We start from the raw sequence: 20,070 nt of genomic DNA on the forward strand, positions 1-20,070 counted from the left end.
GCCTGAACGGCTGAGTTTCTCCAGCATTTCGTGTGTGCTGCTTCGGATTTCCAGCATCTGCAGATTTTCTTCCGTTTTAATTGATAATTGGCGCGCTCCGTAGATGCTACGTTCTGGTTGGACCATGTAAACGTCAATCACCTATGCAGCCTCAATTACAGAGACGTCATCAATTATTGATTGGTTAATGCTTGCCAGAGTCGCGAATCTCTTCCATCCTATTGGGGAACACGGAGTTCAATCAAATACGTCGCCGCCTCCTCCCTTTCCAGAAAGTCGTTTATTTTATAATTGAAGCAATTCTGTTGCAACTTCTTTTGAAAAAAAGAAAGCAACATGATCTTGCGAATTAAAAACATCGGAACTGGCATTAGGCCTCCGACATTCTTTATTCCCTTGGCTCTGAGCGAGGTGCCAAAGTGCACGCGTCGTCCCGAGCAACACACACAAATACAGTGTGTTGGAGCAGCTCAGCGCAGGCAGTATCCACCCTTCCTCAGGATGAAAGATGGGGACGGGAAGAGGACAAACCAGGTGGGGGTGAAAGGTAAAGGACTGGAGGAGGAGGAGGAATTTGATAGCAGAGGATTGTAATCCCTTTCAATCAGGGTCACTGGGCCGTCTTCGCGGCAATAGACGCCCATCGTCTCTAAAATGGTTTTATGCCAACCCTTTGGTGTGTATTGGTGCAATATCCTTGATCCTTTAGAATTTTCTCTATTTCTGCATAAATATAACCTAAAATGTGACAATAGACAATAGGTGTAGAAGTAGACCATTCGGCCCCTCGAGTCTGCACCGCCATTCTGAGATCATGGCTGATCATTCACTATCAATACCCAGTCCCTGCCTTGTCCCCATATCCCTTGATTCCCCTATCCATCAGATATCTATCTAGCTCCTTCTTGAAAGCATCCAGAGCATCGGCCTCCACCATCTTCGGAGGCAGTGCATTCCACCCCTCCACAACTCTCTGGGAGAAGAAGCTCTTCCTCAACTCTGTTTTAAATAACTGACCTCTTATTCTCAATCCATGCCCTCTGGTACTGGACTCTCCCAACATCTGGAATATATTTCCTGCCTCAATCCTATCAAATCCTTTAATTATCTTAAACGTTTCAATCAGATCCCCTCTCAATCTCCTCAATTCCAGTGTGTACAATCCCAATCTCTCTGTGTAAGACAGCCCTGCCATCCCAGGAATCAACCTAGTGAATCTATGCTGCATTTCCTCAATTGTCAGAATGTCCTTCCTCAAACCTGGAGACCAAAACTGTACACATATTCCAGGTGTGGTCTCACCAGGGCCCTGTACAAATGCAAAAGGACATCCTTGCTCTTGTACTCAATTCCCCTTGTAATAAAGGCCAACATTCCATTTGCCCTCTTCACTGCCTGTTGCACTTGCTCATTCACTTTCATTGACTGATGAACTAGGACTTCTCGGTTTTCTTTGCATTTCTCCCTTACCTAACTCTACACCGTTCAGACAATACTCTGCCCTCTTGTTCCTGTTTCCAAAGTGGATAACTTCACATTTATTCACATTGAATGACATCTGCCAAGTATCTGCCCACTCACCCAGCCTATCCAAGTCTCCCTGTATTCTCCTAACGTCCTCTTCGCATGTCACATTGCCACCCAGTTTAGTATCGTCAGCAAACTTGCTGATATAGTTTTCAATGCCCTCATCTAAATCGTTGACATAAATCGTAAAGAGCTGTGGTCCCAATACAGAGCCCTGTGGTACCCCACTAGTCACCTCCAGCCAGTCCGAGAAACACCCATTCACTGCTACCCTTTGCTTTCTATCTGCCAACCAGTTTTCTATCCATGTTGAAACCCTGCCCCCAATGCCATGAGCTCTGATTTTACTCACCAATCTCCTATGTGGCACCTTATCGAATGCCTTCTGAAAATCTAGGTACACAACATCCACTGGCTTACCCTCGTCTAACATCCTTGTTACACCCTCAAAAAACTCCAACAGATTAGTCAAGCTTGATTTGCCCTTGGTAAATCCACGCTGGCTCGGCATAATTCTATTACTGCCATCAAGATATGCCACTATTTCGTCCTTAATAATGGACTCAAGCATCTTCCCCACGACTGACGTTAGGCTAACAGGGCGATAGTTCTCTGTTTTCTCCTTCCCTCCCTTCTTGAAAAGTGGGATAACATTAGCCACTCTCCAATCCTCAGGAACTGATCCTGAATCTAAGGAACATTGGAAAATGATTACCAATGCATCCGCAATTTCCTGAGCCACCTCTTTTAGAACCCTCGGATGCAGACCATCTGGACCCGGGGATTTATTAGCCTTCAGTCCTACCAGTCTACTCATCACAGTTTCTTTCCTAATGTCAATCTGTCTCAATTCCACTGATATCTTATGACCCTGGTCCATCCATACATCTGGGAGATTGCTTGTGTCCTCCCTGGTGAAGACAGATCTAAAGTACGCATTAAATTCTGTTGCCATTTCCCTGTTTCCCATAACAATTTCTCCCAATTCATTCTTCAAGGGGCCAACATTGTTCTTAACTATCTTCTTTCTCTTCACATAGCTAAACAAGGCTTTTGCTATCCACTTTTATATTCCTGGCTAGACTGAGCTCATACCTGATTTTTTCTCTCCGTATTGCTTTTTTAGTTAAGATCTGCTGTTCCTTAAAACTTTCCCAATCATCTGTATTCCCACTCATCTTAGCCCTGTCATACTTCTTTTTCTTTAATGCTATACAATCTCTGACTTCCTTTGTCAACCACTGTGGCCCCTTCCCCCTCTTTGAATCCTTCCTTCTCATTGGAATGAACTGCTTTTGCATCTTTTGTATTATCCCCAAGAATATCTGCCACTGCTGATCCACTGTCTTTCCTGCCAGGGCATCCGCCCATTTAACTTTGGCCAGCTTTTCCCTCATGGCTCCATAGTCTCCTTTATTTAATTGCAACACTGACACCTCTGATCTGCCCTTATCCCTCTCAAATTGTAGATAAAAACTTATCATGTTATGATCACTACTTCCTAATGGCTCCTTTACTTCAAGATCACTTATCAATTCCTGTGCATTACACATCACCAAGTCCAAAATAGCCTCGTTCCTGGTTGGCTCAAGCACAAGCTGTTCCAAAAATACATCCCTTAGACACTCCACAAACTCCCTATCCTGGGGTCCAGCACCTACCTGATTCTCCCAGTTCACCTGCATGTTGAAATCTCCCATAACGACTGCATTACCTTTAGCACATGCCAATGTTAACTCCCTAATCAACTTGTACCCAATATCCACGCTACTGTTTGGGGGCCTGTACACAACACCCATTAGGGTCTTTTTACCCTTACTGTGATCAGATCTTCATGCAAATCCTAAATCTCGGTCAAGATAACCCAATTAAATAACACAAAAATCATACTTCTTCCACTTTTATTGAGAAAACTTATTCAATATTACATGTATTTATTGGAAGAAGTATGTGAACCTTTGCTTTAAGTAATTGGTGTGACATATTTAGCATTTTTACATGATATATTGATTTAATATAAAAACATGATAACCATTACTTACCTTAATGAGACTTTTAACAAATATATTTTATCTTCTTTTGATCTCTTCCTTTTTTTTAATCACATATTGAATCTTTCCGTAACTCAGACCCAAGCACTGGCTTCAGATTTCCTTCTATTTCAGTCTGATGTTGTGTTTTATGGTGTCTATTAAGATCATGTCTTCTATTATGTGAGGAAGTGTTTTCACAAACAATGCTCAACAGTTTTCCTGACGGACCCGCTATAAATAAGAACTCATTTTCCCACTGTTCATTGAATTCACGCTTACTATCACTTTCTGCTTTTCTTTTGCACTGTGATGGGTAACTGATTGTAAAAACATGGTTTAATTTTCAAAAAAGCACAAAACTGCAAATGTTCACAAAGGACGAACAAAGCACAACTCCGTAGTGCACGAGTGTCGATTGTAAACTGACTGGCAAAAACCTGCGACGCACCGCTGGTGCAGACGCCCGGCACCTCAGGATCAAACAAGTATCAAACGTGTATTGAACAGTTATGGAATGACTGCAGAACAAAAGTTCTTCTTTCTTAGTTTGACTGCACATTTTTTAATTGAAAACAGATTAATGTGAAAGAAGACATTTGCCAAAAGATGTGCACGAAATAATAAAATCGCAAAAAATAATTCTAAATTTTAGATTTAATCTCAGTAAAACCCATTTCTAGCTCTGAGCTACTTGAATTCCTGTTATAGATTTTTTTTCTACAAATTGGTTTTTGGTTAATACTTTTTGCGTGAGTAGGCTTACTTTTTTATTGTTATCACTGGGGTGCAATGCACCATAGGTTGGCCATCCCTGCTTTAAACGGTCATCAATGTTCTTCATGGTGAGTAGTGGCTTTCTCCTTGCAATCCTGTCATGCACACCATTGTTGTTCAGTGTTTGCCTGATGGTAGACTCATGAACACTGACATTAGCCAATGCAAGAGAGACCTGTAGCTCGTTAGATGTTACCCTGGGGTTCTTTATGACCTCCTGGAAAATTATGCAGATTGCCCTTGGAGTGATTTCTGTTGGATCGACCACTCTAAGGAAGAGTAACAACAGTGTTGAATGTACACCATCTGCCTGACTGAGGAGCCCAAACTCTTTAGAAATGGTTTTGTGTCCTTTTCCCGCTTGGTGAGCATCAACAACTTTTTTTTCATGAAATCTCCTTTGATCGAGACATGGCACACTTCCAAAAACCTGTGTGTTGAAGATCAGACTTTGTTAGTGAAGACCCAGGTTTACGTTCTTTAAATCAGGCAGGGCCTCCCACACTCGCACCTGATTGTCATCCCATTGATTGAAACACCCAACTCTAATTTCCCCTTTAAATGAACTGATAATCCTAGATGTTCACATACTTTTTCCAACAAATTAATGTAATATTGGATAATTTCTCTCAATAAATAAATGAACGAGTATAATTTTTGTGTTATTACTTTAACTGGGTTCTCTTTATCTAGTTTTAGGACGTGTGAAGATCAGATCACATTTTAGGTCATATTTATGGAGAAATAGAGAAAATTCTAAAGAGTTTACGAATTTTCAGAAAAAAAAGATGTGGATGGTGCTTGTTGTGCCGAACTGGGTGGGATTCCACCCTCTGGTCCACATGTTTATCCTTGGGGTCATCGAGAAACTTAAGTTGTATTGGTTCTGTCCAGAAAGTCCATCTTCTGAGGTACGGAATCAGGTGTGGGGGGGGGGGGGGGTGTCCCATTCCCACAATCATGCAATTTTCCCCTGTCGAATATGGGATATCCTGCTAAGTGGAAAACCGTTGGCAAACCCCACACAGACGTTTCGGGACAAGGCCAGTATTTGTGCTCATCCCTGATAAATTGGTGGACAGCTGATGCAGTCCTTTTGATGAAGGCACGCCCACAGTAGCTGCTGGCCAATCAATTTAAACTCTAGAAACAAATCAGGAGTATAATTAGCTGTTCCTTAGATTTATTGCAAAAAGCATATAAGGATTTGTTGAAGGGAAATCATGTGATCTAATTTGATGAAGGACAGAAAAGTCTGACAAGGGAAATTTGCTTAATGTACATGTGGACCTCCAAAGATATTTGATAAAGTGCCACATCCTAAGACTACTGGCTATTGAATAAAAGGATTTTGTGGAGATGTGGAAAGAAAATCGGCTAAGTAACATAACAGAAAAGGAATTGAGGATAGTTTTTTGTTGGACTGGACTGGTGCGCAATCAAGTCCTTCAGAAGATGTTACTGGTAGGTTTTCACAAATAAAAACAATAGTGGCATTTTATTGTACTCAGGCACTGAACACAAAGAGCTTTACATAATTATGTCATCACATCAGACCAGCTTCTTAAAATGAACCCAAACTCATTGTCAGTAGTTATGAATTATGTACATTACCAATTACATTACTCTACACTAGGAATAGGGTTTTCTTAATATAATTTAGTGCACAATGTCTTATATTCTTCACATCAGTGAACTATAACTATCCTCGTAGACATCAAACAGTCATAGACCGAATAGTGGAATGAGCAGATAAGTGACAGTTGAAATTTAATGACGAATCATACTTCACATTTCTCTTGTAAAAAGGTAAGGAGGAGTAATATAAATTTGAGAGAACAACATTCTTTTTCTCAGGAGGGAAGATATACAGCTTAAGTATGCAAAGTTAATTGAAAGAGACAGGGCAGGTGGTGAAAATGTCTGAAAGCAAGCAGATGTTTGATAAGTTTCATAAATATAGAGGAAAGGAATACAAGAGTAAAAGACTCGTGATGTATCTATGTGAAGTGCTAGTCCACAATTGTAGCATTGTTCTGTTCTGGGCACCATACTTTGGAAATGATGTGGACTTTCAAAAGGGTATCATTGGATTCTGGTGTTTAACTCCCAGGTTCTTTTAGAAGTCAGGAATGAGGCATTATAACTAGTTGCTTCACAATCATTTTATGAAGAGTTAATAGAACAAGGAAAACGGAAACAAGATAGTGACAGGGATCTACTTGAAGAGAGGATCTCAAGAGCAGAAAGAAGGTGCCAAGCACAGAACAGCTACTATTCTACCATAGACATACAATGCCTTGTAAAAGTATTCAGCCCCTAACCCTTTGTTCACATAAATGAGATTTAGAACCAAGGATTTTTCCACAGTAGAGGCCAAAAATTCAAAACTTGAAATATAAGCAGTTCAAATATACTATTCATCTTCATTTACTCAGTACTTAGTTCAACCACCTCTCACAGCTATTACAGCCAACAATAGTCTCTTTGGATGTCTTATTAGCTTCACACATGATGGAGCAAGATTTGACCATTCCTCCTCGAAAAATTGCTCGGGTTGTGCCAGGTTAATTAGGGAGCAGCGATCGGCAGGAATCTTGAGGTCATGCCAGTGACATTTGATCAGGTTAAGGTTAGGACTCTATAACTACGCAACTCAAGGACACCAATTTTCTTTATTTGAAGCTGTTTTATGGTTACTTTGGCAGTGTGATTTGGGTTGTCATGAAAGACAAACTTCATGTTCAGTTTTAAGCTTTCTGGCAGAGGCTAGAAACTCTTTATCCAGGATCTTTACCGTATCTTCTAAGTGATGCTATGAAAGTTGTTATGGGCAAGGATACGTATTTTTTATAATGCCAGGGCTTCTTACTTGCTACTCTTCCATGAATACCCTTTTTGTGCAAGACCTTAGAGATTGTGGAGCCATGAACTTCATCTCCAGTTGCAGCCACTAACTGCAGCATACTAAGAGTGACTGTTGGCATCACAGTGGTCTCTCTTACAAGCACCATTCTTCTCTGATGACTAAGTTTAGAGGAGCAGCCTGACCTAGGCAAAGTGGCTGTGATTTCATGATGGACTACACAGAGCTCCGAGGTATGTTCATTGCTTTCGAGATGGTCTTGTACCCTTCCCCAGATTTGTACTTCTCTATTATCATTTCCCTGACTTGTCCTGAATGCTCTTGTTTTCATTTTGAAAATTTACTATAGTGTTGGACCTTAGGGATAGAGGGGGTATTTATTCTTATGAATTCATTGAAAACAGATGATCATCTAATTTTCTACATCATTAAGTTGGGTGAGTTGGGAAGGTAATGCAGTATATTGCAGCTGAGGGAAGTTAGCTGAGGGAAATTACAAAGGATGAATATTTTTTCACCCTCACAATTTTGGTTTCTAATTTTTAGTTGACAGGTTTAGTAATTTTTCATTGGATTTGACATGATGTTCTGTAGATTAGTTCAAAAATATCCTACTTCAATATGCTTTAAATTTAGAAGATGGGACAGTAAAATGTGATCATTGTTTTGGGGCTGAATACTTTTTCAAGGTATTGTAAGACAAATTGTATTTTAATTGAAAAGTAATAATAATCCAAATAGAAAATATTTATTCAATACTATAGTTAAAAAAGTTAACCAATGAGAAAATACTAGTGACTTAATGCAGTACAAAGCTTCCTGGTGTAGCCCTAGAGGCATATTAAACTGTTAAGGCTACCTTAAGACGAGGTTGGATATATTTTTTGCATAGTAGGGGAATTAAGTGTTACAGGGGAAAAGACAAGTAGGTGGAGTCCATGGCCAGGTCAGCCATGATCCAACCTACTGCAATTTTTTGAGGAAATTACAACCAGGGTAGACAAAGGAGATGCAATAAATGTGATGTACTTAGATTTTCCGAAGGCCTTTGACAAGGTGCCACACATGAGATTGTTGGTAAGATAAGATCCCATGGAATTGCAGGGGAATTACTAGCATGAGTGGAGCATTGGCTGATTGGCAGAAAACAGAGTGGGAATAAAGGGATCCTATTCTGGCTGGCTGCACGTTACCAGTGGAGTTGCACAGGGGTCAGTGTTGGGACTGCTGCTTTTTACGATATATGTCAATGATTTGGACTTGGGATTCATGGATTTGCGGCTAAATTTACCGATAATACAAAGATAGGTGGAGGAGCATGTAGTGTTGAGGAAACAGAGAACCTGAAGAGAGACTTGGATAGTTTAGAGGAATGGGTAAATAAGTGGCAAATGAAATACAATGTTGGAAAATGCATGGTCATGTACTTTGGTGGAAGAAATAAATGGGCAGACTATTATTTAGATGGGGAGAGAATTCAAAATGCAGAGAAGCAAAGTCTTGGGAGTCCTTGTGCAGGATACCCTAAAGGTTAACCTCCAAGTTGAGTCGGTTGTGAAGAAGGCAAATGCAATGTTGGCATTCATTTCTAGAGGTATAGAATATAAGAGTAGGGATGAGCGAGACCCGACACAGATTGGGGACCACTTCGTCGAGCACCTCCGCTCCGTCTGCAACAACAGAGAGGATCTCCCGGTTGCCACTCACTTCAACTCTGCTTCACATTCCCATTCAGATATGTCCATACATGGCCTCCTCTACTGCCATGATGAGGCCAAACTCAGGCTGGAGGAGCAACACCTCATATACCGTCTGGGTAGTCTCCAGCCCCTTGGTATGAACATCGAATTCTCCAGCTTCTGATAATTCCCTCCCTCTCTCTTCCACCATCCCACTTTCACTCTGTCTCCTTTTCTAGCTGCCTATCACCTCTCTCATGATTCTGCCTTCTTCTACTACCCATAATGCTTTCCCCTTAGATTCCTTCTTCACCTCTCCTGCCTATCCCCTCCCCCACCCCTTGATCTTTCCTCTGATTGGTTTTCCACCCTCCCCCCACCTTCTTTATACGGCCCCTGCCCCCTCCTTCTTCAGTCCTGACGAAGGGTTTCGGCCCAAAATGTTGACTGCATATTTCAATGGATGCTGCCCGACCTGCTAAGTTCATCCAGCTCTTGTACGTGTTGATTTGACCATAGCATCTGCAGTGTACTTTGTGTTAAGAGCAGGGAGGCTTCATAAGGCACTCGTGAGACTACACAGAGTATTATGTGCCAATTTGGGCTCCTTATTTTAGAAAGGATCTTCTGACAATTAAGGAGGTTCAGAGAAGATTCACGAAAATGATTCCAGGAATGAAAGGGTTACCATATGAGGAACGTCTGGCAGCTCTTGGGTTGTATTCCCTGGGGTTTAGGAGAATGAGGGGGGGGGGAATCTAACATTCCAAATGTTAAAAGGCCTGAACAAGTTGGATATGACAAAGTTATTTCCCATGGTAGGGGAGTCCAGAACAAGAGGGCATGACTTCAGGAGAAATTAATTTAGTCAGAGGGTGCTAAGTCTCCACCAATATAATTACAAGTCAGGACAGTACACATCTTGGTCCTGCCAGTGGTGGTGCTCCCATTTACCTCTTGTCCAGCTAGCTGGTAGTGGCATCAGCGCCAGACTTCAGAGCAAAGAGTTTGAATCCAGCCGGCTCCCTTGCACGCTTTCCATCCGTGCTGGGTTGAGCGTCGAGCTAGCAACTCAGCCTTGTAAAAATAAGAAAGTCTGCTAAAACAAAAAACACCGTAACGACGGCGCCCCGAAGACTCCACTTGGAGTTAAGGGCTTTCTCCTTCTTCAGATTCAGTTTATTGTCATTTAGGAACCACAAATGCAAGGCAGTTAAAAAATAAGACTACGTTCCTCCAGAACGTTATCACAAAAACACATTACAAAACAGACTACACCAGAAAATCTACATAACGTTTGGCAATCCCCAATCCAGAGTCCGGAGAGGCTGCTGCATATTAATATTGCGCTACCATCTTAGCGTGTCCCCCAGAAAGGAGCTCCAATCCCACCAGACAAACAAGACCAAAAACTAAAGCTACAAGACCGCTCAAAACCACATTGTTACAACAGTGCAAACAATAGCATAGTTGATAAAAATAACAGACCATGGGCACAGTAAAAATAGTCCAAAGATGTTAAAAGACTATAAGTTCAAAAGAAACCACCACACAGTTTTCAGAAGTCCTCAGGGTCCCAATAGACTTGTCATCTCACGCCAGTGGCAGAAGGGAATACCCCCGCTATGGACTTCCATGGTGCCGCCCAACTCAGCCTCGCAGACGCAGCACACAATGAAAGCTCCGTCAAACTCAGCCTTGCAGATGCAGCACACACTGAAAGCAACCTGACTGCAGCAGACTCTGAGTCCGTCGAACCTCCGAGCCTCTGACCGTCCCCTCCAGCACAGCTTCTCTGAGCACCATCCTCTGCCGAGCATATTAAGACGGCCCCGCCAACGGCCATCAGCAACGTGACCCCGAGGACTGGGGGCCTGTTCTTCCCAGCAGAGACCTGGACCTCACAGCAGCAGCAGCAATGAAGAAGGCCTTCCTGGAGATTTCCCGATGTTCCTCCGTGCTCCCGTGTCCGTTTTTCATTCGATTATGATTGCGCATGGCACCCCGCTTCACAAATAACCGATAATCAGGTCGGGAGTGGCCGCTGCAAGCTGCGTCGCGCCGCCATCTTGTCCTTCTTGGTGTTAGAGATTGCAGGTTTAGAAGGAGCTCTGGGAAGCAGCCTGGCTGAACAACTGCAGTATGTAACTGCATTTTGCAAGTGGTACACACTGTAGTCATTGTACACCAGTAGAGAAGGAAATGAGAGACTGTTGAAGCTAGGAGTGTTTTTGGAACGGAGAAGGTTATGAGGGAATCTAGAAGACAACTTTAAAGAACATTAAGGAATTGACAGAGTAGATGGAGAGGAACTGTTCCCATTAATGGAGGGATCAAGAACATAAAATGAAGGCACTTGTTGAAAACAAGAAGAGATAAATGGTGTTGCTAAATTTAACTGTGGCATATTAAAAGGTGCTCAGTATGACAGGAAAGAATTGGTGGGGCTTTTTGGTGAAAACAAGGGAGTGTGACTACATGGAGCAGGTTCAGAGTCAGTGGGTGAAGTCCCGCCTTCTATTGTTTCTGTTCTGTGACTCTCATCCTGTTGGGCAGGGAGATCCAGGATTTAGAACAAGTGCTGAATGAAGGGCCATTGTTAAAATTCTAAGTTGGGGCATTGGGACACTTTAAGGAAACCTGCAGATGGTCTTTCCAGGTGATCAAAGGAAAACACAGTAGCATAGTGGTTAGAGCAAAGTTTTACAGCATGTCAGCTGAAAGATCAGAGTTTTTACAATGTAAGGGATTTGTACATTCTTCCAGTGACCATGTGGGTTCCATCTGGGTACTCCTGTTTCCCCCCATTCAAAGATGCAAGGGTTAAAGTTAGTGAGTTGTGGGAATGCAATGTTGGCGCTGGAAGGCTCCCTAAAGGGCTGCCTAGCACAATCCTTTGATGTGATTTTATGCAAATGACACATTTCACATGTTTTGAGATACATATGATAAATAAATCTAAAGCTAATCCTAAAATCTTGAGACCTTGCGGTCAAGATGGCCCAAGCGAACAACGGTTCTCAGGTGACATCTTCCAGATAGCAAATCTCTTAAATTATTTCTTTTTTTCTATGCCTTCTGCTTGTACTTTTTTTGTCTTGTTTGTGTTACAGAAACTGTGGGAGCCTGTGACATGCAGTTTGGCATTCAATTGAATGATCTAGTGCTCTAGTGTGCCCAGAGAACTGCCTCATAGAGATCAGAGACATGGACCCGAAAAGGACCGAGAACACGAGCTGAGTGGTGGAAAAGATCAGAGGTATTACATGGGGTCATGAACGACTCCATCTTGAAGCAGCAAGGAAGATTGAAGCATCAAGGTGAATCGGGAGGGGTCAGCAATTGTTCCCAATGGAGGCCACTGAAGTGAATGCAGAGAACGTCAGCAATTGCTCCCAACAGAAGTTTTCGAACCGGGCGCAAGTTCTGAGTCACGGAAGGGCTGTTTGATGTTCTCGAATTTATGTGATTGGACCGTATTTTGTATTAGTTTCCTTCAGTTTTTCGGTGTTTTCTTTCCTGTGGCCAATTGGTGGGTGAGTGATCTGATAGGTGTAGGTATGTGTGTGCCTACTGTTACTGTTCATTTTTGCGAATGAGGGGGTCAGAGCTTGTTACTGTCGCTCATTTTTCTGTGCAGATGTGGGGGTGGAGATTTGTTGCTATCTTCGCTGTTTTGTTTCTGTGGGGTGGGAGAGTTTGGGGTTTGCAAGTTGTTTTTTTTTCTTTTTCGTGCGGGGTGGGTCAACTGGCCTGGGTTGTCCTGTTGACACATCACACAGTAGTGAGATGCCACTGTCACCAAGAGCAATGTTCACCCATTTCAATTGTGTCTGTCGAACTGCATGCTCAGGTCCGAGGCCTGGTCTGCCACCAGCTGAGCATAGTCCACACCTGAATGGACAGCACCAGTGAAGGACTGGGAAAGGCAGTCAGCCACAAGGTTATGCTTCCCTGCACCATGCAGGATATCTGTGGTGAGCTCTGAAATAAAAGGAAGATGGTGCTGCTGTCAAGCAGACCAAAATTTAGAGACCTTAGCCATGGTGAATGTTAAGGACTTTCGATCCACAAAAGCCGTAAATAGATGGCTTCTAGGAGAAAGCAAAATGTACCAAGTCCAAGTCAAGTCACTTTTATTGTCATTTCGACCATAACCGCTGGTACAGTACATAGTAAAAATGAGACGACGTTTTTCAGGACCATGGTGTTACATGACACAGTACAAAAACTAGACTGAACTACGTAAAAAAAAAACACAGAGAAAGCTACACTAGACTACAGACCTATACAGGACTGTGTAAAGTGCACAAAAACAGTGCAGGCATTACAGTAAATAATAAACAGGACAATAGGGCCAGCCGAGAAGCTTACAGTTGAACATGTTGTATTTGCACTTGCTGGTGGTTAAAAAAGGCCATCGGCTGCCAAACACCATTGACCAACAATGCACCACAATCCAACGCGTCTATGGTAAGAGTGATCAGTACATCTGGGAACACCTTGGACCTGTCCTCCGTCCAGTCCATGGATGCTTTGCTCTTAGGGGCCTTGTAGAAGGGTGGCATGAGCTGAGCCGCTCTGATGACGAAACAGTGATAATAGTTCACCATGCCCAAAACTCCTGCTGGGCTTTAACAGTGACTGGCCTAGGGAAATGCTTAATGGCTTCAACTTTGGTCAGCAGAGGAACTGCTGAGGATCACAGATAGTCAAAACTGGCACTTTGCCAGGCTGTCAATAAGCCCGTGCTGACTAAGGCATTCGAGAAGGATTCTCCAGTGTAGGAGATGTTCATCCCTAGAAGAGCTGGCTACCAAAATGTCGTCTAGGTAAACAAATAGGAATGGCAAATCCCTGAGAACACGTCAATGAGGTGCTGACAGGTCTGGGCCAAATGGCATTTGGAACACAAACTAAACAGTGTAATAACAGCTGTTTTAGGAAGGTCACTTGGGTGGACAAGGACCTGATGATAACCATGAATGAGGTCCAGCTTTGAGAAAATAATTTTCCCTGTGAGGTGGGCAGAGAAATCCTGGATGTGAAGGTTAGAGTTTCGGTCAGGAGCCATGACGTTGTTGAGGCGGCGGTAATCACCACATGGATGCCCCCTGCACAATGTGGAGAGGGGAAGCCCATGGACTTCTAGACCACTTGACGGTGCCCAGGTACTCCATGATATCAAACTCAGCCTTGGCGATGGCTAACTTCTCCACCCCGTTTTTAGAGGTAGAGAAGGTAGGCTTGTCAGTGGTGGAAAGGGCAAAGGACAACTTTGAAGTGCCAGTGGCGCTGAGTGTGCCAGATTGCGAGTAGAAAATCTCTGCGTTGACGAGGCACCGGTTCTGGACATTAACGAGAAGGCTGTTGACACAGAGGAAGTCGGCCCCTGAAAGGAGTATAGTCAGTGCTACCAACACAAAATTCCAGCAGAACTTCTGCCCACTAAAGCACAGCGCCACCTCACACTTAGAGTCCAGATGGCACTGCTGTTCGCAACTTCAAGAGACTGTCCATATTTCCCACTTCATATGTCCAATTAGATGTGGGCAGGATGGTCAGCTGAGTGCACGTGTCACAGAAGAAACAATGCCCAGTAACAGTCTGCAATGGACAACAAACTGCCTGACCTGCCGACCCCCATAGCAGCGAACGAGTGCCAACCGTTCTGTTTCCCAACTCCTTGAACCTTCAGTTGGGCAACACTTGTTAGCTCTTGGCCCAAACCTCGCATGGTAGAAGCACAGGGTAGGAGACCGTTGTTGAATTGCAGCGAGTGTCTCATGTTCAGGTGGCAGCAAAGTCGTCCAGCTGCATGGCTACTCAGGCCCTTGGTGATGGAAAACACCTCGTCAGCCTCTCTCCCCTCAAAGACCTCTGGGCTCTAGCGAGAATCAGCCAGAGCTGACTGCACCTTGCCTGGTAGTTGTTGCAGGAAAAGCTCTCTGAAGATGAAACACAGTTGATATCTGCCAAGGAGGGCCAACATGTGGTCCATCAACTCCAATGGTTTGAAGTCATCTAAGCCGGACAGTGAGAGGAGCTGACAGCCGCGCTCAGACTTGGAAAGTTCTAGGAGGAGTTGCTTAAGAGTCTCATGCCTGCTGACTTCCATGGGGTGCTGTAAGACGCTCGTCGCCCCGCTGACATAGAGCTGTCTAATGCTGCAACGACGTAATATTTTGTGTCATCTTGCAAGATTCCCCACACTGAACTGGGCCTCTGCCTGAGTGAATCAAGTGGCAGCATGTTCCTGCCAGAATTCAGTGAGCTTGAGAGCAACGGTATTTGCAGTCACGATTGTAAGATGAGCAAAATCACTCCGGAATCATCTGGAGGAGCGTCGAAGTCACTAATGTAGGATTGTTGACAAAAATTGACACGAGTGTAATTACTTCTAACGTACATTTTATTCTACCAGCAAACACATGGTGATATCGTAAATATGTAAGAAAAATAGCCCCCCCCCCCCAATGTAATAACATATGACGTAACATGCAACGTACACTGCGAGCTTAACCTTTAACAATTGGGGTGAATTCTGCCTAGTGAAATTGAGTCCCTACATACATTTGGGTGTAGAATTGAATATTTTATTTGTGAAGTTATAAAATTGTAATTGTAAGGCATGATGGAAAGGCTTAAAGAAGGAATTGTACAGCTAACATGTAAACCAGACACAATGGTGTTTCTGTTGACGTTTTGGGCCGAGACCCTTCGTCAGGACTAAGGAGGGTCCTGACGAAGGGTCTCGGCCCGAAACGTCGACAGTGCTTCTCCTTATAGATGCTGCCTGGCCTGCTGTGTTCCATCAGCATTTTGTGTGTGTTGTTTGAATTTCCAGCATCTGTTGGAGCTAACAGGTTACCTTTGATCTGCAATGACAAGGACAATATGCTGGAGAAACTCAGCATCCATGGAAAGGAATAAAGAGTCAACATTTCAATCAAAGACCCTTCATCAGGACTAGAAAGAGGAAAGAAACTAGAATAAGATGGTAGGGGAGGGAGAAGGTGTATATGTGAGAAGGTGATAGGTGAAGCCACGAGGGGGAAAGTAGGTGGGTAGGGAGGAGGGTGAAGTGAGAAGCTGGAGAAGTTAGGTAGAAAGGTAAAGGGCTGAAAAAGGAGGAATCTGATAAGAGAGTAGACAGTGGGAGAAAGGGAAGGTGATCAACACACAGGCTGAAGGACCACAATGAGAAACAGCACAAATAAAAGATGCAGTGTCAGCCAAGACCAAAGTCCAAGACCTGTGAGTTAATTGTCTCTGTAGTTAAACTCTGACCTTTATAGAAAAATCACTGGTTGTGGCTCACTTTGGCTTCACTGTTGTGCTTAACTTGTGTATAATTTATGTTCTGTGTTTTCAGAATCTACGTGATGATGCTGCAATGTTTTTTTAATTGTCCTTGTACTCACCGTACTTGTGTACATGACAATAAACTTGACTTCAAGCTTGACCAGGAATCATTCCAATCTTTGTAGTAATTACCTTACCTACTGGGTGGGTTTTGTGAATCTGGGGAGTTGAATCACAAGTCACTGCTTCCACTGAACGTCCAATGTTGAATAACTGCCAGGCCTTTTCAGCTACTCCGAGCTGAAATCTCCCACAGTCAGGCCCGGACAGGGCTCTAAGCTATCTTCTGGAATGGCCACTTCGAGGAAAATCAGGGTTGGCCTTTCAGTCCTGCTCACACATAGTGATCGAGTTACCAGGCATTAGCCATGGGTAAATTCATTAACCTTTGAAACAAAGGGTTGTGAGTTCAGATCCCACCCTGGAGACTTGAGCATTGAGCCCACAATTTTATGCCAACCTTTTAACCCTTCCTTCCCTCATAACCCTCGATTTTTCTATCATCCATGTGCCTATCTTTTAAGTTTTTTTTAATTAAAAAATGATTTTTATCTGCTTCTAACACCCTCCACTGGCAGGGCATTATTCACACACACTATTCTGTGTAAAGAGCTTACCTGACACCATATCCACTATAGTTTCCTCCAATCACTGTAAAATTATCCCACGTCATTAGCCATTTCCACCCTGGGGGGGGGGGGGGGGGGAGTCTCTGACTGTCCACTTGATCTATGCCTCTTATCATCTTGCCACTCATCATCCTCTTCCTTTCCAAAGGGAAAGCCCTAGCTTGCTCAACCTATCCTCCGAATACATGCTCTCTAGTCCAGGCAGCGTCCTGGTAAATCTCTTCTGCACTTTCTTGAAAGCTTCCACATCCTTCCTATAATGTGACCAGAACTGAACCAAGTGTGATCTAACCAGGGTTTGTCAAGCTGCCCAAGTACCTCACAATTAATGGGATTCTGTGCATTAAATAAAATAATAAGTCTATCTAGCTCTTTCTGGTTAAACCCAACCCTGCAAATATCAATAAATTCCAGTCAATTACCTTATCATTAAATGACTTGTGCTCTGTACTCATGGCAAAGCTGTATTTATGCAAACACTGGTATGCCCTAACACTCATGACTTTCGTCACCAACAATCCACACCCAGACAGCTGTATTTAATCTTCTCCCAGAACACAGATAAGCTTTCCTCACTCATCAACACCTCATCATGTGGCCAACATGATGAGAATGTGGATAAGTAAGGAGAGCTTGATTTTAATTTGACATGCACTTACAGTCAATCCACTCATAGTAAACATTTCCAACACACAAAATTCTAGTTTGAATTTAATTAGTCTGTTCCTTAAACTGCTGGTACCCAAACTCAGGAAATCCGTCCATAAACTTTTTCCCTTCTCTTTCCCCTCCTCCCTCTCCCCCTTTTTCCCCAAAAAAACAGAACCCCCTCAATTTTTTTTATATCACAGCCCTAACCTTTCCTCATGCAGTTCAGCATCATGTTTTATTCAATGACACCTTTTCAAAGATGCTGAACAAGTGTAAATTGTCGGGCCAAACATATTAATATAAAATAGGCACATTAATTTAGCTTGTCATAATCAGACATGGGTTAATATCCAGGGGAGAAGAATGAGACAGAACACAAATGATTTCAGGCAATTGGCATTTTACTTCTGAGTGTCCCCTTACAGATTGCATTGATAACTGCATTACATTTATAAACAAAAACAAACATTAAAAGTGAATTTTTAAAAAGGTAAATAAACACAGTTTAACAAAGACAATATGATTGTAATGAGACTGAAAACAGGCACCAAAAGTAGAGAGACATCCCATTCTCATCAATCACAATGAGCAGTATCAGTAATTTTGTGTGGCTGTTACAAGTCTTGTGCTACTGCAGCTCAGGAAAGACTGGCCATGTGCTCATGGTGTGCTGCTGTAGATCTTGCACTCTCTACAACGTTATGCTTTAACTATATCTGGAATTACAGATCCCATGCCATTCAACTCCTATATGGGAAGCGGCCAGTCAGTAAGTTGACCAGTGAAGGAGTGGAGATTTGAGGCTTTGACTCGAGAGTCAAAGATTTGACTCAAGTGAGGCAAGGCCGGGTAAGTTCCTTTCAAAGGAGAAAGTTTCAAAAGTTGAGGCAAGTATTGGATAGGTCATGGCAGCTGAAATCGGCCCCGTGGTTTGTTCATCCTGCAGCATGTGGGAAACCAGGGATACCTCCAGTGTCCCTAACGACTATGTGTGCAGGAAGTGTGTCCAACTGCAGCTTCTGGCAGACCGCAATGAGCGTCTGGAGTTGCGATTGGATTCATACTGGAGCATCCAAAATGCTGAGAAAGTCATGAATAGCACATTCAGTGAGTTGGCCACACCGAAGGTAAAGGCTACACAGGCAGAAAGGGAAGGGGTGGCCACTAGACAGCGTAACAGTAGGCAGGTAGTGCAGGAGTCCCCTGAGGTCATCTCCCTCCTAAACAGATATACTGTTTCGGATACTGTAGGAGGAGATGTCTCATCAGGGGGAAGGCAGCAGCAGCCGAGTTCATTGCACCATGGGTGGCTCTGTGGCACAGGAGGGAAGGAAAAGGAGTGGGAGGGCTACAGAGATAGGGGATTCGATTCGATAGGCGTTTCTGCTGCCACAAACAAGACTCCAGGATGGTATGTTGCCTCCCTGGTGCAAGGGTCAAGGATGCCTCTGAGCAGCTGCAGGACATTCTGGAATGGGAGGGTGAACAGCCAGTGGTTGTGGTGCACATAGGTACCAACGATATAGGTAAAAAATGGGATGAGGTCCTACAAGGTGAATTTAGGGAGTTAAGGAGATAAACTAAAAAGTAGGACCACAAAGGTAATCTCTGGATTACTACCAGTGTCACGTGCTAGTCAGAGTAGAAATAGGAGGATATTTCAGATGAATACATGGCTTGAAAAATGGTGCAAAGGGGAGGGATTCAAATTTCTGGGGCATTGGAACCAGTTCTGGGGGAGGTGGGACCGGTATAAACAGGACGGTCTGCACCTGGGCTGGACTGGAACCAATGTCCTAGGGGGAGCGTTTGCTACTGCTGTTCAGAGGCTTTAAACTAATGTGGCAGGGGGATGGGAACAAGTGCAGAGAGACAGAGGAATGTAAAATGAGGGTAGAAGCAAAAAGTAGTAAGGTGAAAAGTAAAAGTGGCAGGCAGGCAAATCCAAGGCAAAAAGCAAAAAGAGCCACTTTTCAACATAATTGTATAAGGGCTAAGAGTGTTGTAAAAACAAGCCTGAAGGCTTTGTGTGTTAATGTGAGGAGCATTCGTAACAAGGTGGATGAATTGAATGTGCAGATAGTTATTAATGAATATGATATAGTTGGGATCACAGAGACATGGCTCCAGGGTGACCAAGGATGGGAGCTCAACATCCAGGGATATTCAATATTCAGGAGGAACAGACAGAAAAGAAAAGGAGGTGGGGTAGCATTGCTGGTTAGAGAGGAGATTAACGCAATAGAAAGGAAGGACATTAGCCTGGAGGATGTGGAATCGATATGGGTAGAGTGTGTACAGGCCACCTAACAGTAGTAGTGAGGTTGGGGATGGCATTAAACAGGAAATTAAAAATGCGTGCAATAAAGGAATAGTAGTTATAATGGGTGACTTCAATCTACATATAGATTGGGTGAACCAAATTGGTAAGGGTGCTGAGGAAGAGGATTTCTTGGAATGTATGCGGGATGGTTTTCTGAACCAACATGTCGAGGAACCAACTAGACAGCAGGCCATTCTAGATTGGGTATTGAGCAATGAGGAGG

General features: G+C 43.4%; 1 long non-coding RNA gene across 1 annotated transcript; it reads left to right on the forward strand.

The window, feature by feature from the left end:
- Window positions 1-411: 411 nt before the first annotated feature.
- LOC132387109 (uncharacterized) lies at window positions 412-16,344 on the forward strand. Its single transcript, XR_009509767.1, has 2 exons — window positions 412-547; window positions 11,993-16,344. It is a non-coding gene; the product is annotated as an uncharacterized LOC132387109 (long non-coding RNA).
- The last annotated feature ends 3,726 nt before the right edge of the window (window positions 16,345-20,070 follow it).

The sequence above is a fragment of the Hypanus sabinus genome, unplaced genomic scaffold (assembly GCF_030144855.1).
Source record: "Hypanus sabinus isolate sHypSab1 unplaced genomic scaffold, sHypSab1.hap1 scaffold_1535, whole genome shotgun sequence".
In the NCBI taxonomy this organism is placed as follows: Eukaryota; Metazoa; Chordata; class Chondrichthyes; order Myliobatiformes; family Dasyatidae; genus Hypanus; species Hypanus sabinus.